The sequence below is a fragment of the Columba livia genome, chromosome 3 (assembly GCF_036013475.1).
Source record: "Columba livia isolate bColLiv1 breed racing homer chromosome 3, bColLiv1.pat.W.v2, whole genome shotgun sequence".
Taxonomy (NCBI): Eukaryota; Metazoa; Chordata; class Aves; order Columbiformes; family Columbidae; genus Columba; species Columba livia.
Genome location: NC_088604.1, coordinates 108247923 through 108274254, shown reverse-complemented (window position 1 = coordinate 108274254; position 26332 = coordinate 108247923). Strand labels below are relative to the sequence as shown.

Below are 26332 nucleotides of genomic sequence, written 5' to 3'. Positions count from 1 at the left end.
ACTCACGAATAAGGCATATTTTCTTATCACTTGCAGGAAATGGGATGATTAATTTTCAAATGTTATTTATATGTGCTGTTTTTGTGGTTTGCCACTGCTGTTCCACCTGCTGAGCAATCCACAGGAAAGTACAGTTACTGGGGCTGATCCTAAAGTACTGAATCTCCCAGTGCTCCTTTTCACACCTCTTCTCAGCTGCACGAGGCAGAGTTATGTCCCCTAAAAGTGTAAATAGGGGTAAAAAAAACCCTAATGAACTCTTAATATGGGAGTCTACATACCTTGCTAACAGGTTTCATCTCTCATCTGAGGATTTTTTAATGCCTAGTAAGGGTTAACCTCAGATTTCAGCTATTTCACTGACAACCACTCCTGCAATGTTTCCCCTGCATGGCCTCCTCTTTATGGCGGGGGAGAAAACCCTGTTTGAATGTATAACCTTTGAGATGTGTCCCCTACTGTTAAATCTGGTGGAAACTAGCTAAAGGAGTAAAAAAATTATGGAGGGATGATTAAGGGAGACAGCTACCATCAAGAAAAATCACAGTATCCTTGTTTTTATGGGAAAGCACGTGAACAAACAAGCTTCATTCCTTTCATCTACAAAGATGCTGAACTATCTCTGTGCTGGGGAGGATGGGATTAATGGTGTGCGCTGCTCTGAAAGTGCTACATTCCTAGCAACCTCTCCTTAGTTGCCTCGCCTGCACAGCCAATATAAAAATTCATGTACTCAGCTGTCAGGAAGCAAACCTCAGCTGCTGCAGCACAGGAAGAAGAGTGACACACAGGCATCAGACCTTGAGGTCCTCTTTGTGGGCTGCTTCAAAGTCCAACAGCACAAGAGATGCTGCCCTGGCCCAGGATGCTGAGGCTCCTGAAAGGCAACATGCTGGTTCCTATCACAAGATCAGCGCAAACTGCATTGTGCTGCCTGTGATATGCACCTGGATGCTTTGAGCTGGCTCAGCTTACCAGTTACCCCAGTCCCTGTAGCTAGAAGAACAAAACCCCAAAACCAGCATAATTCCAGGAAATCTGTCTTATCCCAGCCTCTGGTGTGGGAGTGGGAAGAGGCAGTTTGCAACTACTGCAGTTAAGTCTTACCAGGCAAACACGACCAGCTTTGTGCATAGCTGGTGGGATCTTTCTGCTCTGGTGAGACCCCACCTGGAGTCCTGCATCCAGTTCTGGAGCCCTCAGCACAGGCAAGACATGGACCTGTTGGAGAGGGGCCAGAGGAGGCCACAAAAATGATCAGAGGGCTGGAACAGCTCTGCTGTGAAGACAGGCTGAGAGAGTTGGGGTTGTTCAGCCTGGAGAAGAGAAGGCTCCAGGCAGACCTTATTGCAGCCTTTCAGTACTCGAAATGGGCCTAGAAGAAAGATGGGGACAGGCTTTTTAGCAGGACCTGTTGCCATAAGAAAGGGGTAATGGCTTTAAACTAAAGGAGGGGAAATTCAGGCCGGACACAAGGAAGAAATTTTTTACAATGAGCATGATAGCACACTGTCACAGGTTGCCCAGAGAGGTGGTAGATGCTCCACCTCTGGAAAAACTCAAGGCCAGGCTGGACAGGGCTCTGAGCAACCTGATCTGGTTGAAGATGTCTCTGTTCATTGCACAGGGTTGGACTAGATGACCTTTGAAGGTTCCTTCCAACCCAAACTATTCTATGATTCTTTGGCCCCCAAGGGAAGCCAGACCACCTCCAGTTTCTGCTGCAACAGAGGCACTTTCTTCTGGAAATTTGGTTCTCAGTATGGGAAAAATTTAGCCTAAATAGATTCAAGGGGCAGAACAGTGGGCTGTCGGGGGAGTTCTCCTTCTGTCCTTTCAGTGTTTTTTTTTGTTTATTGTGAAGCATTATAAAAATATCCTTCAGAAAGATCAGCAAATGTAATCTCACACAGAGCCTTGCTCTTCCCAATAGAAACAGCAGTGCCAAAGATATGAAAATAATGATTTAAAAAAAAAAAAAAAAAGAGTATTCAGACACCCTTCAGTGTCTCAATTTGAATTCAGTGTGCTCATTTGGAAAGGTGTAGAACAGGGTCTGCCCATTCATACTGCTTATATCAAATGATCTTGTCATGACCCCCATGGGAAGAAAGCGAGTGCAGAGAGGAAAGGGCTGGTGAGAGTCCCAAATAAGATTTGCAAGCCCCTGCAGGCCCAGCCCTAAAACACACTGAGGAATTTGGTCAGCTGTAAAGCACATGTCGTAACACTCCCTGAGAGGAGATAGGACACCCAACACTGAACATGAACACACACAGATTATAATCCAAGGTGGGAGTCCACATTTGAAAAAAAATCCCCCAGATGTTCCTCTTGCCAAGATTTGAGTCACATTTCAGAGTGCCTTTGGAGTCTGCAAGACAGATGGTTTTCATACAAAACTGGACAGGAAGATATGCTCCAGGAACGTAGCTCACAGGGACAAAGGGGACCTCATTCTGTCAAGGGCTTGAGAACTTCAGTGCCAACCACTTCACACCACAGAATAAAAATCTTGTTTGTATCTCATTTTCTTCTTTTGTTAAGGATTTATTTTTCATCAAGTCAGCTCCAGAGGTCTCTTCCAGTCTAAATTACTCATTGCTTCACTTGCTTGTGTTACATATTAAATCCATTCTCCCTGAAAAGGCCCAGTAGTTGGTGTGTCTTAATGATGCCTCTCAAAACTTCATATCACACACAAGACCTACAGGATTTCTCCCTCCTCATTTCATCTTCAGTGTGCTTATGTGGGTGTTGGAAATCCAGACTCATCACTGCAGCATGTTTAATTAACTCTAATTGCACCATTCTCATATTCTCATCAGTCTCACTCGCCCCATAAATAGGCTTAATGCTTTCACTGGAATGATGTTCAAGGCAGGACACTGTGTGTGCCTGGAAAAGTACTAGTAGGAAACCTGCGTGGATCACTTGTTTCTCCCCAGCCAGTAAGACCTAAGGGGAACGTGTTTTCTCTCTCTTCATAAAAGCTTAAAACAAGAATGGAAAGAGTGATTCCATGGTCAGTTCAAAAATGCTTCAGATCCCTTACCGTCTTTGGCACTGGGAAAACAGGTTACCCAGAAGTATAAAAATAAGACAAATGTGCAGCAATACTTCATACAAACCTCTCTTAGCCTCCAGAGCCAGAAGTGTCATTTTTTTTGTTCCCTTCATTCATCTAACAACATTTCGAACTCACGTGTATCACATTTTGTCCAGAACACTACCAGCCCCCAAAGCCCCATCACAAGAGTTTTGCTTTTAGGCCCAGCCTCAGGTTAGAGTGGGATTTCCAGAGCAAAGAAAATAACCAAGGGCCTTAATATTTATTCCTGCATTGCTGGCAATGCCTGCACCCAAAATTAAGAAGGTTGTTCAGACTCCTCCCTGACCAGAATGCTCTTAATATTTCCAACAAATGCCAAAATGTTTCTCTAAGTTCAGTGAAACTCTGAAGCAATGAGGAACAGACATTTTACTTTGTGCAATCATTTTTTTAATTTTTTATAAACAAGGGGAATGTCCAAGGAATGATATTTGGAATTATTTTTTCATTGCAAAATACCAAGAGGGAATTTTTCTTTGTATCTTACTTGTTTTGCTTCTGAAATTATTAACTTGGCAGAAAAGGAGTTTACCAAGTATGGTGGCATTGATTAATTTACTTTTCACTCTGAGGGAAAAAAGTTCCAGCTGCAAAACTGTGGCAGAGCTTTAATTGAAAAAGCGCTGCTGGCTTCTGTTACCTTTGCTTTCTGACCAGTTTTCCTGTCTCTCTCCCCTTTATTTATAATCTGAAGAACACTCCTCCAAAAGCTTCCCAGACCGTGTTCCATCTGTCTTTTCACTACGTGAAAAATAAATGAGACTCAGTGTTCCCTGCTCTGGTGGGTCTCTCCTTCTCCACCATGCTTGCCTTGTTGCTCTGTTTCTCCTTGGCTTGCTTTCAACTTGTTTTCCGTTCATCATCATCCAATTTTCAGCACTGTAGGAGAGAAAAAATAAATACAAGGTGAAAAAAAATCCGATGAACTGTACAATCATAAATATATTTACCAGGCTAGAGCAGGAATGAGTGAGTTGTTAATGAAAACAAGGGGTAAAATTGCAACAAATGCAGGGTATGTTTTGCTTTTTTAGTAGAAAGTCTTCCTAGCTTGGTGCTAAGAATAATCGTTTTGTTATTTCTGAAAAGACCTGGCAGGAGTCCAGGATGAGAATTTGATGAAGTGTTGAGAACTGAGACAGGCATAAAAGAGTTATTTCTATCTCAATGAGATTTCATGTTCCACTCAAAATCAGCAGATCCTCTGCAAGATTTAATTGGTGTCAGGGAACTGTTTTCTTCTGGAGCATCTCAAAGAGACACCAGCAGAGAAACTGCCTTGCTGTTTCCATTTTTCCTTTTCTTTGCTTCCCAAGGCAGGAAAAAAAAATACAGATTAGAAGCCAGGAGTTTACCACTCCTGAATTGTTGTAGGTGCCCAGGTGCGAAGAAATTGTTACAAAGGTCCAAATTTGTAAGACATTTAGGCAGATGTTTCAATGAAGCCTGTGCTTGTTCAAGCATTGGCTTTCCTGAATTGAGCCTGAAGTTCTCACATCATTCCAGCTGATGAGCCCAGGGACAGCACAAGCAACAGCGATTTTAAACACTTCCCTGTAATGCCCACCTTGCTCAGAAGTGTCTGGTGGGTGAAATGGCTTTCATAAGGCAGAGAAAACACCTGTTTTTTGCAGGGTGGCTAATTACCACAGCAACCAGTACACTTCTCTCCTGGTTTAAGATGTCAGGGAGAAATTTCAGCAGGGTGTGCACCATCACTTTCCCCACAACTGTGGTGGCCATGTAGGCAATCCTGAAAGTTAAATGGAAATCCAATTAATCAACATGCCCCACAAAGCCAAACATCTGGATTGCTTTGTTAATGCAGCATCACTGTGCTGTCTAATAACCAGGGAATGAGAAGAGACTAGAAGAGGGTTTGTCAGCTCCTTATGATGGTGGCAAACAGCTGGACTTTGACACAAAACCAGAGCCCAGTACATACAGCGTATAGAAATCAGGAAAGTTTTGCAATAACACCTTTTCATTCTGGGGAGAAGCAAAGAGTTTGAAAGTGAGAGGCTGGGCTTGGTGAAAGTCAAGTTTGTTAGGCTGTGCAGGAGTTTAATTCGCCACTCAAGAGAACACAAGCTTCTAAAGAAAATTACTTGCTTTCATAGCTGCAAAAGCATGATTTGTTTTTAAGAGAGAAAAGGATTCCCTTCCTCATTTCCAGTTACTGCCTAACAATTGCCAGACAAGGCAAACAGAAGACAGAGAAATAACTTCACTTTTGGCAATCACAGCTACAGCAGCATTTTGCTTTTGCAAAAGACACTGAAGCCTTAAATGGCTCATTGTCTTACAAAAGAAGCCACAGAGGAAGCCTTTCTCACCATGGGGCTTTGCTTGTCCTTTCATCCGGTTCTTAGAGGGCTGATGTTTGTTGGTCCAGCAGCACCAGCAGCTTCTATAGGTAGAGAAACACAACAGCCTGGATACCCACTTATTTTCTAAGGTTTGCTTTGCATGTGCAAACAGTCCTTTTCCTCCCTACAAAACATGCATCGTGATTGCCTCCTGCAGATATCCCTTGTGCCTATCTTGACACTACCTCTTTCCTTGCACCACTTTCCCCCATCCCAAGAGACCTCTCTGAGATCCAGATCTCAGGTGCTGGCAACTTGTGAGGACTCACATCAAGCTTCCCATGAGAAACTTTTCATCATGGCCCTGACCACAAAACAAGCTTTTGGGTTTAATTTACCAGACCACTGCTGGATTGTGCCAGGCAAGGCAGAAAAAATTTCCAAACCATGGCATCAGCATTCATCACTGGGATTCCTTCCTTCCCCAGAAACGAAGCAAGCTGGCTCCTCCACCTGACTCCACAGCACATGCCCACATGTGACAGGCACCTGGTGCACTCATGTCCATTGTTGACCAGATTATTTCAGTGCCACTTCTTCAGGGCCTGTGGAGGGGGAAAGTGGGACACTGGTAAATGCCTCTGAGCAGCTACGAGGCTTACAGACCTCTAGAAAACAGCTAGGTGTGATACTCACTCTCTTGCTTCTGTTTCTGACCCTTTCTGCATCATCCTGTTTACACAGCCGATGAGGGGGAAAAGATGCTACCTCTTGAAATTCCACCAGCTTTTCCTCCCTGACAAGCATGACAGCAGGAAGGGAAGGGACAACAGGATTAGCAGGAAAATGACACTACCCAGTTCATTCAGACCTACCAATGGTGACTTTGGATAAGAGAAGATTTCACCTTCGGGGAGGTTATTTGTGACTCCCAGTGTATGTGATTAAGTTTCTCTTCTCTCTACCCATGATTAAACCTGATTTGTTTAACGCAATTTTTGCATATCATTTTGCATGAGTCCAATTAAACTCACCAGGTTTCTGGAAAGATATCAGGGAGAAGGCTTGATAAAGAGCCTGTGAAATCGGGACTGGGTGTTTTGATGCTAATCCATGAGTTGAATGAGCTCAGTAAAAAGTCCAGGCTGGTAAATCTGAACTGATAAATCCTTCATTGTGAGCTGTTTGGGCTGAGATGCTGCAGGCAACACCTGGGACAGGTTTGTGTAGTGTCTGACATATATAGGAGCTGTCCTTCGGGGCCAGACCAATGGTGCAACCAGCCTGGTGCTGCCTCCAGCACTGAAAACAGACCACGTGTGTCTGGCCTTCCTGTGATGCACAGCTGGCAGTTTTCCAGCATCCCCAGGCACAGGCTTTGGGATGCCTGGAGAAAGAGTCATGCCTATTCCCTTCAGCATCCATTAATGGATCTTGTAAAACCTGTTGGTACAACAAATTTCAGTGTTTGCTACCTGCTGTGTAAAAACATATTATCTTTTATCTGTTTTAAGCTAATCTCCTGCAAGTTTTCCCTTCTCCCATGCCCAGTTCTCATATTGGGAGATTTATTGGGCAATAGCCACTCCTTTGGTTTATGCATTATGCCATGGCTGCACATCATCAAGTCAGTTCTTAAGTTCAAGCTCACTGCAACCACAGGACAAGTTTGAGCTTCTGCAGGCTCACTGTGCTTCATCCAACTTTGTCAAAAACTGGGAAGGGGTAACTTTGGCAAGCTTTGCATCGGCTCAGTTTGTCTCCTCCTGGAACGGATACACGTCTCTTCCCCTCACTGCACACTCTGCTTCAGCAGAAACACAATATTCTGTGCATAACCAGTCTGCATTGCCTTGGCATTGCCAGGTGACTGGGAATTGTCTTGTTACTAAAATCCAACAGTAATGAGTGAGAAAATATTGTGCGAGCCCTGGGAACTCTGCTTTTCAAATGCTGGAGAGTTATTGATTTAGTTGCAGGGTTTTATCACTTTGCTTGCAGGCTTCTCAGAAAGAGGCAGCAGAGAAGACCTGATTTGTTTGCTAAGTCCCCCAAGATGTCCTCAATGAGGACTGTTTTTTTGCAAAAGAGAGAGATTAATTCATATCAGATGTGAAGAGCTGTGGTTTTGGTCATGCTGGGCAGAAGGGAGGAAGAGAGAGAGGGAGAGAGGGAGGGAGGAAGGACAGATTCAGTTCTGAAAAATAAGAGACCAGGAAATAATTCGAGCACTGCTCTTTGTCCTCAAAATATGGGCTCTCTCACAAAAAATTAGCAAACAAAAGCTGCAGTCTGGAAAATTTAATCTCCCAAGAGGCCGCAAACCTGGCACTTGCTAAATGTACCCTGACTTTCTGCAGGATGACCTGCAACTGATCAGCCAGAGCCTGGCTGTCAGACATCCTGCTGATGGCTACGACGTGGTAGATGGACATGCCGGACAGAAAGAACTGAAACATTTCAAGACAATAAAGCAGCCACTATGGTGCTTTGCATCTCCCTTAATATGAATGATCAGAGCAAGACTGACCACTGGCCATTGCTATTTTGTGTGTATAATGCAAATCCCCAGCAGTCTTCAGTTCACTTAGAATCAGTCAGGGTTTAGGATTACTACTAAAAAAGGGTCACATCTATATATGCATCTTCCTCGGATGTTGTTATGAGATTTTTAGCTATTATTATTAAAAAAATAGTCAATGCAAACCAATTGATGAAACTTCAAATTCTGAAAAGCAAAACAGAGTTTCCAGGGCTCACACTATGTTTCCTTGTTCATTTTATATTTATTAGTGGGGTTTAAGTCTTGGGTAACACATAGAGGAGGAAAAGGCAGATACTGCTGATTATTTGCGTTACTTCTCTCTTTGCAGGCTCTGCTTTGCTGTGTGAAGAGCATGACAGTGGCTCTTACAATGGAGCAGGGCAGCACCGCAGCTCCAGGCTTTTCCAGCTGCCAGCAGTTCTGAGAGGAGGGAAAGGCTGTGACTGCCCCAAAGCCTCCCCCAGGGCACCCAAAGAGGAGAGTGGCAGGAGTTTCCTACTGCCTGTGCATCAATTTCTATGGCAATTCCCATGTGCAGCAATTCCCAAGGCACAGCAGTTGTGCACATGGCATTTCCTTCTCCCAAGCTCCAAGGCAGAAATCATAGACTCCTAGAAATTCCTGAGCTGGAAGGGACCCACAAGGATCACTGAGTCCAACTCCTGCCCCTGCACAGGACAACCCCACAGTTCGCACCATGTGTCCGAGAGCATCATCCAGTCTCTTCTTGAACACTGTTAGGCTTGGGGCCGTGACGCTGGCTGAAGAACCTTTTCCTAATGTCAAACCTAAACCTCCCCTGGCATATCTTCCTGCCATTCCTTTGGCTCCTCAGTACATGGAGGTGAATGTGCAGTGGTCACCTCTCAGTATCTGCAGGGAAACCAAGGAAGTGGCTGTGTATGCATAAGCCACTGAAGTGTGCATAGAACTAAAAAGCACCCCACTGCACATGCATAACTTGTTCTCCTTGGTGCAATTTTGTTCTTCTTGGAGCAATTAATCTTTCAGCTCTTTGCAAGATATTACTGACTTCAGAAAGGAGAACAGAACTCAAATAAGGGGACAGCTGTTCCTACAAAAACAGGATTACAAGCACTGAAGGGGACTGTCTCCATGCATGGTTTCCTCTGATATGTGCTTTTTGTTGGAAAACAGTCCTCATTTAGGGGTGCCCTCTCAAGTGAGTTCTCTTATCTGAAAAGGACTCACAGGGACAATTCCCATCAGAGAAACAGATACTCTTTATGTTATATGTATTTTTTTTTAATTATGTGTTCATGGCTCATCTTACTGCAACCGTGAACAAAGAACCCCTTACTGACCACCATCATCTCAGAGGGCAGCGGATAGCAGGACTACAGGCCCCATGGAGCCTACAAATGTAAAAAACATTTTAAAAACACAGCCTAGTTACACCTACAGCAGTATCAACCCAGTCCAGCCCATGCTTCCCGCCATTAACAGGCTTTAGCTCAGAAATACACCCAAGTGATATTAAGCAGCAGGCCCACTAGCAGTTTGAACCACCCCTGCAGGGCACTAGCTCAACCTGATGGAGCTCCACATGGCTGAGGCTGAAGTGCCAATGAAGCTCAGGGTGGGACAGCTTGTGAGGTTTTGTTCCCCTGCTCAAACAGCACACTGCAAACCTTGGCTCAACAGCAAGCGTGCCAGCACAGGTGTCTATGCAGCAGCATCACACCATACAGATGGTGTCCTGGCTCCGTCCCCACTCACAGCCCAGGCTTTTCAAGTCAGAGCGAGGTGCCAACAAGCCCTGTTTCTCTGCTGCCTGCTCCGGTCCTTGCTGTCCTTCCTCAATTCACAGGCTCAGACCTTTCTACGCTTCTGTCCTCTCATGAGAGATATGACAGCCTTTGGTCTTCAGCCATAGACAAGAGAGAGGGAGAATGTGTTTCAGGGACTAGTGTTTGGAAAACCCTTCCTTACCTCACCCCATGCTGGACTGGACATTATAATGGGGTAATTTAAAAGCTTTACCTTGATTCTTGTGGAAGCTTTTCACTGTTAGAGAGTGTTTGCACTCTAGTACACAAGTACTCATAGACTGCAGTAAGCATGAATCATATCTGCATACCTTCAAAATCCTTACTGAGCACTGATGTGCTCTGCAGCAGTGATCTCTGTGCTGCTCGTGCCAACTGATTTATGCAAAACCTGTGCTGGCGACAGAGCTGGTTATACTGCAGCCTCAGTATAACTGCAGCTGGCTATACTTTCAGCCTCAAAACCCAGATGGCAAATAGAAGTGACTCCTGATATGTTATAGTTTACAAAAGAATAAGCTTTGTGCCCATCTTACAAATTTGAGGCATTGTCTCCTGCTCCTTGAATTCTCAAGCTTCACAGTTCTATGGTAAAATAAAGTACATTTTAAAAATTCAGTGGCACAAGCTCTTTCAGCATCTGTTGCTCATACTTTCCCCAGAGAGCCAGGAAACTGAGATGAATGTCTATGCTGGAGTCCTGTCTGGGTTAGTGAAGCAGGACTTTTCCCCTGCATGCTGATTGACATCGATTCACCCTGGCTCTGTTTCAATGAGCTTTGTCCAAAGGCAATCACTAGCCATGCTCTGGAAAGAAGGAGGAGTAACTAGCTGACACTTTGGGAACAATCCTGCAATGAAGGTACAAAGACTGAGCCAAGGGCAAGGAGACATGGTGCTTTCATATATGCATATTTTTGTGTGTTTGTTTTGCCAAGCAAAGTTCAAACAGTGGCTACCATCAGTGCTTTGCAGAAGAAAGCCAACAGCACTAATAACCTCTAGGAAGCAGCTAAGGATAATTTCCCTGGAGATAAAGTTTCTTCCAGATCTGAGTCCATCCCTGGAGCAGATGGATTTGCATCCTTCCCAAAACCCAGGCTCCCCAGCTGCCTACCCTTGACTCTTAGATATGTCAAAAAACACACTAGGAGCTAGGAAAATATGTGTTTTCATTCAGGTCCCATAGCAATGAACTCAGCTTGCTTTTTAAGGAGATAAAAATGTATTACTTAATTTGCTATCTGACATCTGCTTTTGCCCATCTGCTTTTGTTCCCATGCTCTGTGGGGCAGGATAGGAGCCAGAGCTGATCCCCCACCTCCACCCTGCTGGAAACTTTGAAACCCCAAATCATGTCTGTTACTGAAGTAAGAGATTCTCATGTTTATTTTTTTATTTTTTATTATGGCTGTCTCACTTGCATCCAAAAGCATATGTTTACCTCTGTACCACAGGTACCAGGATATACGCCTTCAAGCCATGTATAGTCAGATTTGAGAAGAGATAAAGAATTTGACCTTCTGAGCATTATACTGGGCAAACTCAAGGTAATAACTAACAATTCATGTTCCTCTTATGAAGGTTAAAAATGGACAAGGTACATCATATGGGTCAGAGGACAAAATTAAACCCTTGAACCCTGAGGTACTGCCGAAGTCCTTGCAGGAAGTCTGGTGGCCAGCACTTCTTCACCCAGGTGCCATCAGAGGGACAGGGGAAGCAGTAGCAATTGGCCTATGCTCAGGAACTGGTGCAAAGCTCCACTCTGGAAAGGACATCAAGGGAAGACCAACCCACCCTCCTCCTTCCAGCAGTTCCTTTAGTGGCACAGAACCTCACCTCTCACCTCAAGGGCCTCACAGGCTCTGCTGAGCCAGTCCTAGGGTAGCACAGCGTATCACACATGGGTGCTTTAGACAGCCACAGTGTGTCAGGGAAAGTGCCATATGGCTGAACTCAATTTAATGAGCCACTGGACAGAGCCCTGCAAAGTGTCCCAGCCAAGAGTGCATACAGTCGTCTACTGCCGGCAGAGAAATGACAGCTGATGGAAAAAAACAATGAGTGAGAACAGCGCTGCAAGTGCCACAGTGGGGCGTTTGGACACAATGCAAAATCAAACATCTCAGCACTCCTGGTGCAAAAAGGTGCACTCCTGCAGACCTTACAGTCCAGCTTTGTGCCACTTCAGCAGCACAGTGCTTGAAGCAGCACACCAGTGCCTCCAACAGCTGACTTACAGAGCAGGAATGAACATCTGCAACTAAATCCAAAGCATATCCCAGCTCTCATTCTACTTTCTTCACCACAACTGCATTTATAAACTTCATTTCTAAACCTCTCAACCTGTGGTTATCCCAGTTTGAAAAACGACTTCCCAAACCTCCAGTTTATTAAGAATACTAATGCAGAAACATCCTCACCTGACTGTAACATTAGTCCATCTTTTATTCTTTGAAGTCCTGACATTCATTTCTTGTTCTGCTCTAGGAACCCTCCAGCTATCTGTGGGAATATTTTCCCCAAGCACTCTATATCACAGTCAGCAATGAGCACAACAGCTGCTACAGAGCAACTGCAGGAGATTTAAATGTGGTGAACCGACGTGCATACCAGCGGCTACGGTAAGAGCTGAGGCTGGGCACAGGTTGAGGAGATGAGTAGGAGATCCTGGAGCCACGGTCCTGCTGACAGAATTGCTGTGAAAGCAGCTGATCTCGAGAGAGGGGCTGATGCAGAAGGGGCATTGCCAGGAGCAACTGGGGGAGACTTAAATGCCCACCTAGGGTTAGCAGGCAAGCAGGAGTGCAGTGAAGAGGGCCAGCAAATAGGGGTGAAGCAGTTAGTGCAGCAGTTTGCAGAGGCAGTTTAAGCAGGCAGGGCAAGGAAGTTTGGCAGGCTCAAGTGATTTGCCTCACTTGGTTGTTGTCACCCTCGCAGAAGGGGCTGACTATGGTTTCCACTCGGTGCAAAGGTAAGTACTCCATGCTCAACAGGAAGGAGGTGGCAACCCAGACAGAGCTGCCATGGGAACATGCAGCCACCCAGACCTCAGGCTGTAGAGAATGCCAGAGCCTTTCACTGGTATGGAGTGGTAATACAGAAAACGGTTATGTGAGGTGTGAGCAGGTGGATGACCTGCTCAGCCTGGTAGTAGAGCTGAAAGAGGAGGTGGAAAGGCTGAGACGTATCAGGGAGCTGGAAAAGGAAATCGACTGGTGGGATCAAGCTCTGGCCACCCAGGGGCAGGTAAAACCACCAGCAAGAAACTAAGATCAAGGGATTCCTGTGTCCTCCCCTTGCCTGACTGAAGAAGGCAGGTCAAGGAAAAGGGATGAATGGAAGCAAGTCCACACCTGAGGTGGCAGGAGAAACAGCCCCCTACCCATCCCACCTTCCCAGGTGCCTCTGTCCAACAGGCATGCAGCTCAGGACGTGGAATGCAGCAACTTTAAGAATGGGGGGAAATGGCAGCAAGTTCCTGGCTGGCGCAGGAACCAACTCCACCAGTTGTCTCACTGCCACTGAGGTGCACACATACTGGGCTCCCAGGCTCTTACCCTAGTCACCACCCAAAATGCCTCCTCAACATTCAGAGACACCCCCGCTTAGTGACGGATATTTTATACTGGAGACAGCAAAAACTATATGCCATGAGGACTTCTTGGCCTTCTTGGGTTGTGCTGCCTAAGTTGTTCTACCCAAATCATTCAGGCATACCAGACCAGCAGCCATTTTGAACATGTGCCACAATCGATTGTAAGCAAAAGAGAAAGATGTGTAAATCATTATCATTTCCCTGATACAAGATTTAACAGAAGTTCAGTGTCTTGGTAAAGCAGACTTCAAATGCCTCCATGTGCCAAGACAGCAAAATAGAGAAAAATGCAAACAATCTTTGCAACGTATTTCAGTACACTAACTCTTCAGGGCCCAACCCTCTCCCAGAAAGCCCACTTGCAGTCCTAGATTTCCTAGATTTTCTCCATTTTAGCCAGGGGGCAGAATCTGTCTCTTCTCCCCATGGTAGCTACTTTTCTTGATGAAAATCTGTGCTAAAAATAAAATGAAGGATTATTAGATAGCTTTTATACATCTAAAAATTACTGCATCTCAGAGGAACCCATGGCATTGTTTTGCTCATTGGTTCTGACCTCCATTGAACACGTAATTAATCAGTTTACACAGAATGGGGTGATCAGAAGCCAATGTCATTTTTATGCATTACATTTGTGCTTTATCTAAAGAACTTTCAGGCAAGAGGAAGATGCTTATTCAAATGCAGCCTCTACAGCACTGTTCACAAAAACATCTGGACACCAATTAAATTGCATTGTGAGTCCAAGATCTTCTTTTAGCTGGGAACAATCAGAACAATGTGAGGATAAGGCATTCTGAAAGCACACAGCTTCTGGTTACATGTTGAGGCTTTCATTAGGAAAATATTTCACTTGGCCTTTCATTAGTGATATTTTCAGCTTTTGCTGGAAACCCTTGAATCATTTTTTCTCCTGCCTAATACTGGTGGCTCTTTTTAAAACATGATCGATGTCCCGTTGTCAATAACCATCATGCTCCTGCTGGAGAAGTGGGAGACATTAAATAATTTAGTTTTCAGTAATTCAAATGATAATGCTAAATTTGAAAAACATACACTGGGAGGAATGGAGACAAAAAAGAAGTTTTTTCAGGCAAAACAGACACTGGGAGGAATGGTGACAAGACAGAAGTTTTTTTGGAAAAAAAAAAAAAGAAGGTCTTGTCCTTGAGTTCTAATTTGGTCAGGAGTGTAGTGGCATCAATAGACTACTCTAAACATTGCTCCACCACAAGTTTGTGAGGCAAATAGTCAGAGAGCACATAACCTATTAAATCTGATACCTTTTCAACAGAACTTTTAGGGATGTTTAGTCCTCTAGTTCACTTCTGATGTTTCCACCTGTGACTGCTGGGAGTAGAGCAGACACAGACATCTTACCCAGAACATCAGTCCATGAACACATCCGATGAAGCAAACGACCTCCTTTTGCCCACCCATGTCTGTCTGTAGGTGGTAGGTAAGTGTCAAACTCCCCAATCCAGCCCTAGACCCCTTAGATCAGAGGAATCCCCTTGTACCTTGTGCCAAACCACAGCCAAGGAAGCAGAAAGACAGGAGTTGGAGCTGGCTGGCCTCCAGTCCTAGGTCTTACAGCCTGCTGTGGTTGGTAAGATGGGGGTGAAAAGCTGGCTGCAGTCCTTCCACAAGGTTCACCCCAGGACTGATTCACTCGCTGCACAGAACTGTGCTTCTCCAGCTAAGGAGCAACAGAAAGAGACTTCGTGCTGCAATTTTCTTCCCTGTTCATCAGCAATATTTTACTTTCCAGCTGGTACCTGCTGAGTCCTGTGCTGCAGGGCCAAGTCCAGCATCTGAACAAACTACTGTTAAGTGTTTTTAAATGAGTGAAGATATGCAATTAACTTTAACAGATGGAGAAAGACCCAAAAAAAAAAAAAAAGTCTTTCTCAGCTGGATTTAATAGTCTCTTAGCAGCTGATGTTTTCTCTCCTAGAGGTAATTACACACTGTAATCAAGCCACCAATTGATCTCCCTGTGCACCATTCCCACCAGCCCTCAAGTAAAGCTGCTCCACATCTCTCCCCTTCTCATCCTCTCCAACATTGCAGACTCTGCCCCCCGTGGAAGGCATGACACCGTACCTGGAGCGAGCTGTAGCTGAGTGCAAAGGACCAGAAAGACAATCTATCTCTCTTTCAAAACCTCCCCTGATTTTGAGCATCCAGAGAACCTCTTTCTCCATCTGAGACAGTCACTTTTTATCTGTAATCCTTCTGTGGAAATCAGCTGCATTGAAGATTCCCTGCTGATTCGCTCTGACACAGTCATTCAACACATGCTCTGCGTTTAGTCACTCGTTGCTGTCAACCCAAGACTTGGTGCGCTCTGTAGGGCAAATGCTATCTGGTGTCTTTGACTTCAAGAGATTTCTTAGGGGCCAACCAATATCACCACTGGTAGCTATGCCTGGAATAAGACTGCTCTGCACAGGAATTGTTGTCCAGGCACTTCTATAGCACCAATCATTTTACTCGTATAAAGCTAAAATTGGATAGATGAACTGTGCTGCCACATAGTGTATTTCCTTCCATAGATCAAGGAGTCATGCTGGGCTAGATAGCTCCAGTGAAGGAAGCTATAAGACAAAGGTCAACCTCAAGGGACGCTTTCAACAGGTGATGAGACATGAGTAAGGCTTTGGATACCTAACCTTACTATTTCTCCCTGTAGACCCAAAACAGTCTAGCCATGAGGCTTGTCACATCAGTACTGATGTGTCGATACTCATATGCTGTACTCTGAAAGGGCAGTAATTACTCAGCTGATGACACCCTTCATGCTACATTAGGTGTGCTGGAGCATTAGGGCATAACCAATATTCCCATGGCCCAAACACCCTCACATGAATAGTATGTCATCTCCCATAATTTCTAGTCTCACTGCCCTTCTCACAGGCAAGACTGATTCAAATTCCCTGACCAAGGCTGATCACTCTTGCTAGCTATTGACAGAGGACAGCCAGGGTACCAACTGCCTCATCTCCATCAGCTCTGTGTATTGTTTCTACAGGCATTGTAAAGGCTGTGTGGGAGAGTCCACCACAGAGGGTTAACAATTTTGGTTTGGAAGCTCCTTCCCACAGATACTTCTATAACAATTCTAGCTTGTGCAATTTCTCTATTCTCCAGTCATATGTTCCATCTTTTCCTTCGGATAATGTTAGCAGGGTTGTTCTTCTTTACCATAACACCTTGAAACTCACTACTATTTTGTCAAATTCTGCCAAAATGAGGCTCAGACCTACAGGGCTGAGACACACATCTCTGCTTGTGCAAGTACAAACACACATCATCGTGAGATAATCCTCATTTCATAGGAAACTAGGCTAAAAATCTACTCATTAAAACACTAGAGCTGAGTTCTGTTCTTGGAAAACAGAGGCATACAAGCCTGACCATGGTTTAATTAAGATCATATATACCTAGCTGATGTCCATGTCTCTAAATATATACATTAGGAAAGGAACAAGCAATCTCCTGCTGACCTAACTGATGTAGGATTTGAGCAATTCAAACAGCAACCATATAATTGGAAGAAAGCTATCCTCATCTACCATTGGGAGCCAAAGCAGGTGCATGACAGCTTCTCCATTACAGGTCACCCCTATATGTAAGACAAAAAAAAACCAAACCAAACCAAAACAAAACAATATAATATGTTTGCTCTTCATGGTTCTCTGATCCCATTCCACTTCAATCATGAACAGAAGCATCAGCAAGAGAGGGACTGAAATTTTTAGTGGCAACAGGAAAATTTAGCCCACTGTCTCCTCTTCAGATAAGTCTTGTCTCCCACCAGTTCTCTTCTACCCCAGTTTTGGAGGTACCCTTCCTAAGAAGGTACTTCTCAGGGGCTTGAGGCTAGGGTGCAGCCTGCTGGGATACTCACAGTGGTAGGTTCTCCAGGCACTTCCTCACTGCAGTAACCCCCTTGCAAGCCAGACTGGCAGCATGAAGAGCTAATAGGACCTTCCAGATGGGAAGCAGGACAGAGTTCACCTTCAAGGTGTTCAGAAAAATACGTCTGTACAGCACCCAAAGCAAAGTGCAGATACCCCTAATCTCTATCCCCTGCATGCTTGTTAGATCAGCCCTGGCAACATACATAAATAAGACATACTGCTTCCAACATAAGCTGAACAGGGCAGAGAGCTTGCAATTTGATGTGCCCCCTGACCTCTAAGATCCAGAGCAAAAGAAGCAACTAAAAATTGAGCTAGGCCAATAATCTTAAAATGCATAAAGAAGATTACAAGATCAAGACAAATGTACTCAGACTCCCTGCCCCCAAGCCACTCTCCTGATTGCCAATGGTTTTGGCTCCTGGAGAAGAACATCTCTATATTTAATAGCCCACAATTAACTTTTCTTCTCTCAAATTGTCTGAGCACTTTTTGAACCCAAGCACATATCTGTTGGCTACCCCACCAAGCTGCAAGAGGTCCCACAGCATAACTATGTATGGTACAGAGGAGCATCAGCATTTCATGTTTGAAGTCCAGGTCCTTCAGTACTTCCATCCATCTGTGCAGTCACACTGTGCCTGGGAACACTCAGGCATTTCCTTCACAGACAGGAAAGACGCCGCTCTAAAGCAAGATGTTATCTGAAACAACCCCTGATAACCACACATCCCCTCACCCCCCACCCACACATACCTGATGTATTATCCCTCTTGCTGCAAATGAACAAGAATTAATTTATTTGGACAGATTCCTCTGCTTTTCAATCTTCCTGCTACCTTAGCTCACTTGCTAATCTCCTTTTTCCTTTGCTCAGCTTTCTTTCACTGCACGAGCACATACTGGAAATCCCTTTGTATCTCCCATCTCCCACATTACTTTAAACTCACCCATTCCACCCCTGGCAGAGCTGCTCTTGCCTTGCAGGGGAGGCTAAATTAGAGAGCTTTACTTTTATTTATTATTGCTCCTAAAGAACAATATTCCAGGAAAAAAGGAGATTTTGAGAGAACTGTGACCACCAGATGGTGCCTGAGAGTGAACGGCAAGAGTTTCATCAGCACTTTCAGGCTCCAACAGCTGTCTGGTAACAAGATTTCTGCTCTCAGGGGCTTGGCCTGGGTTTTATTTATACTCACAACTCTGAGGACATACAACATTTAATAAAGCAGCAGGGTGGTGGACAACACACCAGCAATCATTTCTGCTGCCAAGGGCAAAACAGCCTTGCTGAGGGTGAGCAACCTTGAGGGGTGATTTGAGATATGAGTAGACCGCTATGCATGCAGAGCACAACCATTCTCAACCTGCCCCAAAGGATGCTGCTGATTGGAAACTGGGAGTGCCCTTCTGGGAAGAAAAACCAAATCTTCAGAAATTTGTTTTCACTCCATTTTGGAGTGAAATTCTGAATGTAACTTTCACAACACAGAAAGTTCTGAATGAATTTCTTGTTTAAGCTTATTGTTAAATGTCATTTGCTTTGGTCTGAGGACAAAAAAAATGTCACTTCCATGGTGGTGTATTTTAATCCTGCCCAATCTTCCACACATTACAGAGTTGTTTCATTTAACATCTGTTGAGAAGTTGAGGCCAGAATGCACAGAATGTACATGCTGTGTTGTTTAAAGAAAAATGGACATTCAAAGTTACTAACTGCAACTTTTTTCCCATTAAAAATATAATCAAAACCACTATGTTCTCATGAAAGCATTTGCTTTCAAAAAAGAAAAGGCAACTTCTGATGGCAAAATCTGCTCTCTAGAAAGCCTCCTATTTTGCTAAAGCTGGAATTCACTGTGAGACACTGTACTCTGGAAGTGCTGACACAAAATAACCTGGTATCTGCTCTATTCCTCCCATACACACAGCGTGCTGACCTGTGTTTGACCTCTTTCAAGAACTGTAGGATCATATAGGAGAGAATCACACAGATTCCTGTGATGATTTTTTAAATTGATTTTGCAAAGTAAGGGAGGAGGTCTTGGCTATTCATTCACGAATAGTAGAAGAGGTATGTGATAATAGAGTCAACACTGCTGAGCAGTTTCAGCAGACACTATAATACCCAGGTTGAGGAGTCCACATTTTGCAGGAGAGGTTGGTGGAGCACATACTACTTTTCTCTGGGAAGTTCTCTGCTCAGACCTCAGGGGCAGAAGTATTTTTTTAAAAATGTGCATGTTCCACTGTTTGGAACATACACAATTTCCCCTTGTGCTAGAACCAAAAATTTGCATTTCTTGCTTTCCAGTAAAACTTGCCCCCACATGTGAACACTGCAGGTTTACTGTGAATAATCCAGGTGTTTGCAGGACCTTTAAGGGACAATATTGTGCATTAAGAGATGTGTATTGAGATGCTAGAGCTGCAGCACCAGGGCATATGCTGATAAATATTGCCCCCAAATCTTGTTGGTACAAAATATTACTAAACTGGTGGGATTTTCTGTAAGAGTTGCCTGTGCATGTCCAAGCACACAATTTTCATCCTTCATTTATATGTGTGCACCAAATAGGTCTTTTGTCTCTTGACAGAAGGAAAAATGGGAATATTCAGGACACTTATCTCTGGGTAGGTGAGTTGTACAGATTTAATCAGCTCCCATCAACTGAGCAGCACAACTTATACCAGCAACACAAATGGCGCAGCTATATGCTCATTAAAGAGCCTGGTTTGGGCTTCATTAGGATTAGTGGTGAGATTGTCAAAGACACCTAAATAATTTAGGAGCACAAGTCATTAAGGGTAAGGAATGTCCTTCCAGCAAACCTGAGGCACTTCTGAAAAATCCCACTCAAGATTATTAAGTATAATGTCCTGGCCAAATGCAAGGTAGCTCTGCTGTGTCCCATGAAGAACATTTTTTTTTAAACTGTGTATTCCTAAAGGCTATTCAGTATTGCTGTCAAATCACTTCTCCTCGACTGCCTGAATTAAGCGTTGTACTTTTAACAAACCACCTGCTTTAATAACTGTGTATTGCTCCACAAACATGGTGATGTGTGCATAAATGCTGAGTATGTCCATGGATGCTGTAATTGGTCAGATGATGTTTTCTAAGGTATGAACATGCAGCAGCATTGAAATGAGTGCTCCCTAAACCACCCCATCAATCACTGGGAGCCACAGGATGAGAGACATATTTTTCTCAGGCTGCCCAGAGCACTTCTATCTGAAGAACAAGAGCGCTGAAGAAGAGATGCTAGATCCAGGATGTCCATCCTCTCCTCCTTCATGGCTCCTAATTTAGAGGCAACAAGGCACCATTATTTTGCTGTCAGAGTGATGGGGTTTCAGGCATAATAGCTGGGAAAGGAAATTTTCTGGCTGTTGGCAACTGTCTCATATAGCTAATTGACTTTCTCTGTGTTATTGGGTGTAGCTCAGTCCCCTGCTGGTGCTGATACAGGAAAAGCTCCAGGAAGAATCAATCAGCTGCTTAGCTGAGCATAAAAATAAACGTTAGTGTGGCCTCAGGGATATGGAGGAAAATAACCTGAGAAAATAACATGAGAAAATAATTGTTGAAAATGAAGCAATTCTGCCTGCTGCTAAAACAGCCCTAGTAGTAGAGAGGAGTCTTCCCCCGTTCAGGGACGCCTGAATTTCTTCTGGGGCAACCAATATTTCCAGGTGTCTCACAGCAGTGGTAAGAGATGGAAGAACGGATCTGTGCCTAACAGAATTATTTCCTTCCTGCACACTTTGACAAGGAATAAATCTCTTCCTTATTCCCTGGGCTACATTTCTTTACATTGAAGCAAGGAACCCTTCCCTTTCCCTTGTACAACCTCCCTTCATCAACCTGAAGGGCTGCTTCTCCAGCAGAGAAGAGCAGCAAATCATGACCAGTCTGGTACCTCCACAAAGCATTGGGAAAGGAGGGAAAGTTGTAAGTCACATCCCCCCACCTCTCCCCACTTCTCTCTGTCCTGTTCTCTAGTCCCTCTGCCTCCTTCAGCAAATCCTGCCTGCACCTACATAGCACCTCTGATGGTAAATCATTCCCCCATGGGAGTATGACCCAATGTCCAAGGAAGAAGCAACGTCCCTGGCAGCAACAGCTTCTTTCCTCAGCCTCTCCTCCAGAGCCTGGAAATATCACTTGGTTTATGGCCTCTTCATGGTCAGGGGTAACCTCTCCCTCTCCATAGACATGAGCCTTTGGAGTGGCTCATTCTCTAGAGGTTTGGTTCAGTCCAGCCAAGCCAAAGAGACAAAAAAAGTTCCTGTGCTGGAGCACTGCTAGGGGGAGAAATCAGTTGTGATGGGTAGCTACCTGTGCAAATTTTGCACAATTTGCAAGCCAGACTCCCCATGTTAACAGCACCAGAGGGGCCAGGGGACTCTTTTTCTATTATTATGTTTTTTCTGGATCAGCCAGTTGATAAATTCAGTGGCAGCTAAAACTTATTAAATATCGGAGTCCTTTATAAATACATAATGCCAAAGGGACAAAGCTGGATTCCCAACTGATAAAGCCTTATTGATCCTCTTAGGTTTTCAGAGGAATGGCCTGCACAGCCAGTGGTTGCCTGCTACTGTGTGGGGTGGTGAAGCATCCTCACCCCACAGCCAGAATTCTGCGTCTTCCTTTTGGGATTGCTCTTCAGCCATCTCCGTGTGTCCTTTTCTGCACAACTACCTGCAAAATCCCTGAAAACTTTTGTATACCTGTTTTTAAAAAGGTAAATAAATGTAAGATTTACGCAGCTCACAGTGCCCCTATGCAGCTTACAGTGCCCTGCAATAGGGCACTTTCTAACAGTGAAGAAGACTTAAGTGCCTCAGGACAGTGTTTAATACCCATCATTGCTGGCTCTTAAGAGCGAGTTAGCTAGAATGGATGAAAGTGAGCTGATGCTGTCTAGAGGCAGGGGGACAACCAGTGACATCCTGAATCCCTGCAAGGCCTGTTTTCTGTGATTTTTCTGCTGCTGGTAATCAGTGACAATATTAATGGCCATCTGCATGACAATGATCTACCTGGTCATGAAAGGGACAGGCAGGCAAAAAAGGTGAGGAAAGTCATGGTTAAATTGCCATGGGGTCTTTGTCCTCCTCTGCAAGTGTGGGCACAGAAGAGTTTGCCAGGGAGAGTCCTGGCAGGGATGCCCTTGGCAGATGGGGGTGTGAACAGGGGAAGTGACAATCCACAGCCCGGAGGGGGCGGGGATGGACTCAGATATTAGGTAGACCTGGACTCCATCTTGAGATGTTTCTCTATTCCTATTGAATGTCAATCTAGCCCACAGCTGCCTTTCTCCAAATGTAGCCAATGTAGCTTGGTGTCCTGCTACCAGCCCACCACAGCACAAGCCATCAGGAGCATGTTGGTCTTCTTGGGACAGACTCTTTGTTTTTTCAGTCCTGGGGAAGAATGGGAAGCAGGGACCCCGCTTCTGCGTTTCCCTTTTCTGAGGACAATTGTCTTTTATGAAGGGTGCAAGAACCACCAGTTGCCCAAATTACAGACTTTGCAATAAAGTCAAGGGACTTCTTTTTTTTTTTTCTTTCAGCACCTGGACTTACTAGTTTTCCAGTGAAAGTTAAATTATATTGCTGCCTGGGGATGGGTTTTCAAATTCTCTGAAAGATGCCAACAGAACAGAGAGAAGAAAATCCTACACCCCTGCTACCTTTTTTTCTTCTTCAGCATTTTCAAGTGTCAGTGCATGCCTTCCTCTTACAACTGTATTAGCTGCTTCAGTTGCCTTCAATGTATAATCAGCTCCTTTTTTTATAAAAACTTAGAGATTGTCTGTGCAATTTGTTCCAAGGCATAATGCAGTGAGTGATGTGCTGACTGATCATCCTATTCATAAACTTATTTCTTGTTTCCAATGAAATGAAATAACATGGGAAATAAGCTGGGATCGATAAACTGTTCATAAATGATTTGAGAGAGGTATTTGATAGTTCTGAAATTCAGTCGTTTGAGCAGATTGCAGAGTATTTCTCAATACTCCCTCAAAAACTTTTTTCCTACAAAATTGCCCCCTTTGAGAGCCTTCAATCCTAAAGTTTTAGCAAATGGAAACAAAACTTTCAGGAAGTAAATTAGCTCTGTTTTTTTTTTTTTTTTAATCTAGACTGTCTTTCAAGACTTGAATTTCTTATTAAATGGTTTGGTGCTTTTGCTACGATCTGCCTTCCAAAGGAATGTTGTTCATTGTTCTGTTTGTTGTTGGTTTGGGGAGGGAGGGGGAGAATATTAAATTAGAACGACATAAGAAATATTTTTGCCAATGGTTTCACATTAGAAATGATATGGCAGGGGAATCTGATTTATGTGGGAGGTGAGATGTATTCTCCAAGTGATAGCTCCCATGTGCCACACTGCCAGTTTCACCAAATACTTATATTTCTATATCCTACCACAAAAATAAAATAAAAATTTTAATTTTACCAACATTCTCCATTTCTGAACAATTTTCATTACAACAGTTTCCATTAAAATAAAAAAAAATCACTTCCTGTGGGCAAGCTAAACAAGAAGTTTTTGAGCAGTCCCTGAGACTCACAGCTGACATGCAAGAAAGTTGACTGAGGATGAACAGGTTAGAGATTGTCTACACAAACTGGACATCCACAAATCCATGTGCCCCGGTGGGATGCACCCATAAGTGCTGAGAGAATTGGCAGATGTTATTGCTAAGCCACTCTCCATCATCTTTGAAAAGTCTTGGAGAACAGGAGAGGTGCCTGAGGGCTGGAGGAAAGCCAACGTCACTCCAGTATTCAGAAAAATATAAGAAGGATGACCCAGGAAGCTATAGGCCAGTCACCCTCACCTCCATCCCTGGAAAGGTGATGGAACAGCTCATTCTGGGTGTCATCTCCAAGCATGTGGAGGAAAATAAGGTTATCAGGAGTAGTCAGCATGGGTTCACCAAAGGTAAATCATGTTTGATCAACCTGATAGCCTTCTATGATGGTATGACTGGCTGAGTAGATAAGGGAAGAGCAGTGGACATTGTCTATCTAGACTTCAGCAAGGCTTTTGAGACTGTCTCTTACAACCTCCTCATTGGCAAGCTCAAGAAGTGTGGGCTGGATGAATGCACGGTGAGATGGATCATGAACTGGTTGGATGGCAGAGCTCGGAGGGTTGTGATCAGCGCTGCAGTCTGGTTTGAGGCCTGTAGTTAGTGGGGCTCTCCAGGTGTCAGTGTTAGGTCCAGTCTTGTTCATCAATGTTGTTCACTGTTCATCAGTGTTCTTGTTCATCAATGACCTTGATGAAGAGACTGAGTGCACCCTCAGCAACTTCACTGATGATACCAAACTGGGAGGAAGAGCTGTCACACCAGAAGGCTATACTGCCATTCAGTGAGACTTGGACAGGCCAGAGGACTGGGCAGAGAAGAACCTAATGAAGTTTAACAAGGGCAGGTGTAGGGTCCTACACCTGGGAAGGAATAACCCCAGGCACCAATACAGGTTTGGGGTTGACCTGCTGGCAATCAGCACTGCAGAGAAGGACTTGGGAGTTCTGGTTGACAACAGGTTGACCATGAGTCAACAATGTGCCCCTGTGGCCAAGAAGGCCAATGGTATCCTGGGGTGCATTAGGAAGAATGTCACCAGCAGGTCGAAGGAGGTTATCCTCCCACTCTACTCTGCCCTGGTGAGGCTGCATCTGGAGTACTGTGTTCAGTTCTGGGCTCCCCAGTTTAAGAAGGACAAGGAACTACTGGAGGCAGTTCAGTGGCAGGCTACGAAGATTATTAGGGACCTAGAGCATCTTTCTTACGAGGAGAAACTGAAAGAGCTGAGTCTCTTCAGCCTGGAGAAGAGAAGGCTGAGAGGGGATCCCAGCAATGTTTATAAATATCTCAAGGGTGGGTGTCAAGAGGATGGGACCAGACTCCTTTCAGTGGTGCCCAACAATAGGATGAGGAAACGGACATGGGCTGAACCATAGGAGGTTCCATCTGAATATGAGGAAAAACTTCTTTACTTTGAGGGTGCCAGAGCACTGGAACAGGCTGCCCAGAGAGGCTGTGGAGTCTCCTTCTCTGGAGACATTCAAAACCCGCCTGGACACTTTCCTGTGCAATCTACTCTAGATGTATCTGCTTTAGCAGGTGGGTTGGACTAGATGACCTCCAGAGGTCCCTTCCACCTCCAACCATTCTGTGATTCTGTGAAGTCATGTGAAAACCTCCTGTGACAGGAGGACCTCCAGGTAGCGTGACAGAATCACAGAATCATTCTGGTTGGAAGAGACCCTCAAGAACATGAAGTCCAACCATAACCTAACTCTAGCACTAAACTACGTCACTAAGAACCTCCTCTACACACCTTTTAAACACCTCCAGGAATGGTGACTCCACCACTTTCCCAGGCAGCCTGTTCCACCGTTTCACAACCCTTTCTGTGAAGATTTTTTTCCTAATATTCAATCCTGCCCTGTAGCGCCAGACCAGCCAGTGTCCTCATCCAGGGTGATGGATAACCCTTCCAGTCTGTAAATCAGAGTTGCAGCACCTTTGGCAGTCCTCCTCTCTCCCATCCAGAGGGTCATGGATGGGCAGGGGTGCTCCCATGTACAGAAGCTTCTCATGGGAAGATGTGGTAAAACACTCATCATTTTGGTATGGTGAGATGCTAGGGCACTATTCTTTTAAGCAGCATAGAGGAGAAAAAGGGAATCGCAGCTGAAGTGAGGACAGACTAGAGGTCTACATGCTCAGAACAGGGCTGGTGAGCGTATTCAGAAATGGCCTGGAAAGGACACAGGCAGCGAGGTGACGAAGTTTGCTGATGGGCTGAGCCAGGGTCCGTTTCCACACTGACAGGACAGCAGACCCGGAGAGACCAAAGCGGGTATTCCATACCAAATAAGGTCATGATCAGTTACAAAGGGGGCGGGTCAGGCGAGCAGTCTGTCTCTCTCGCTGGCGCTGCGGGGAGCAGGGCGGTCGGGGGCGGCTCCCTCTGGATCTCGCGGTTTGGTGCTTTTGTGTTTCTCGGGTGCGAG

The 26332-nt window shown here is 44.7% G+C and overlaps 2 long non-coding RNA genes across 4 annotated transcripts in view; one reads left to right on the top strand and one right to left on the bottom strand.

The window, feature by feature from the left end:
- Positions 1 to 26316, bottom strand: LOC110363516 (uncharacterized). Of its 3 annotated transcripts, none has more exons than XR_010471688.1 (4): positions 6118 to 26316; positions 5449 to 6026; positions 4680 to 4865; positions 1 to 3991 (listed from the first exon to the last, which is right to left on the bottom strand). It is a non-coding gene; the product is annotated as an uncharacterized LOC110363516 (long non-coding RNA). The 3 variants fall into 3 exon arrangements; XR_002421664.2 differs by having other exon boundaries at positions 5449 to 5522; positions 5820 to 26315; XR_010471687.1 differs by having other exon boundaries at positions 5449 to 26309.
- The window catches only part of LOC110363517 (uncharacterized), an 8745-nt gene continuing 8652 nt past the window's right edge, over positions 26240 to 26332 (top strand). The window contains exon 1 of the long non-coding RNA XR_010471692.1: positions 26240 to 26325. This is a non-coding gene — a long non-coding RNA (uncharacterized LOC110363517). The remainder of the gene's footprint in view (positions 26326 to 26332) is intronic.